Raw genomic sequence first — 641 nt, forward strand, 5'->3', positions numbered from 1 at the left:
GACTACGACTACTACTACTACTATTTTGACTTTATTAAAATGATAAATTTGTTTATTTTTTTCTTATACAACCTAAAATTACATAAGACATTTCTGTCTCAGCTGTTTGTTTTATGAATTATAAAAGCAATAATTCAAGCATATATTTATTTAAATAAAAATTAAATGATTAAAAAAGCACTAAAAATATTTGTGAAAATGGATCTGTAAGAATCCACATAAAATTCCATAAAAATCACATAAATTCCAAAAGCAAGCTAAAACTGACATAGCTGTCACCCTCCTAGACTGTAGTTCATACAAAGGCAACTAAATCTGATTTGAGTAATAATCTTGCTCATCGCATTTCTATTAAAATACATATAAAAATAAGAAGCAAATTCACTTCAGATTAAGCTGCGTGGGACTGAATGAAAGAAATCAATCATACACATCTTTAATTGTATTTAATGCAACAACTGTCATTTTAAGACATTATTTTGGAATTCTTTTATTTGCCAATGATTTTTCTGTGAAGAATGGGATTTATTACTCAGAAAATGTAAACTTTTTGATTAAAAACTTATAATGGATTTTTTCTTTCATTTTTTTAAATTGCAAAGTTTGTTGGAGCATGTACAATTAGTCAAAAGTTACCTTTA

The sequence above is a fragment of the Austrofundulus limnaeus genome, unplaced genomic scaffold, assembly GCF_001266775.1.
Source record: "Austrofundulus limnaeus strain Quisiro unplaced genomic scaffold, Austrofundulus_limnaeus-1.0 Scaffold6, whole genome shotgun sequence".
NCBI lineage: Eukaryota > Metazoa > Chordata > Actinopteri > Cyprinodontiformes > Rivulidae > Austrofundulus > Austrofundulus limnaeus.